This window comes from Onychostruthus taczanowskii, unplaced genomic scaffold (assembly GCF_017590055.1).
Source record: "Onychostruthus taczanowskii isolate IOZ18803 unplaced genomic scaffold, ASM1759005v1 scaffold80, whole genome shotgun sequence".
NCBI lineage: Eukaryota > Metazoa > Chordata > Aves > Passeriformes > Passeridae > Onychostruthus > Onychostruthus taczanowskii.
This window is the reverse complement of record NW_024505893.1, coordinates 135,740-135,953: the sequence shown is the minus strand read 5'-3', so window position 1 is coordinate 135,953 and position 214 is coordinate 135,740.

Here is a 214-nt window from a genome sequence, read left to right as displayed (position 1 = left end):
GCCCCGCCTCCGAGGGCGTGCCCGGCGCCCGCGCGCCCTGCGGCCAATCAGAAAAATCGGCCGCCCTGCGTCAGCGGCACGCGGCGGCGGCGGAGGCTGTTGCTAGGCAGGCCGGCGCGCCTGGCCCAATGGGAGCGGGGCGCTGCGGCCGGGCCCGGGCGCAGGCGGCGGCGGCGGCGGCGGGCGCGGAGTGCGCGCTCCGCCGGCCGCGGGG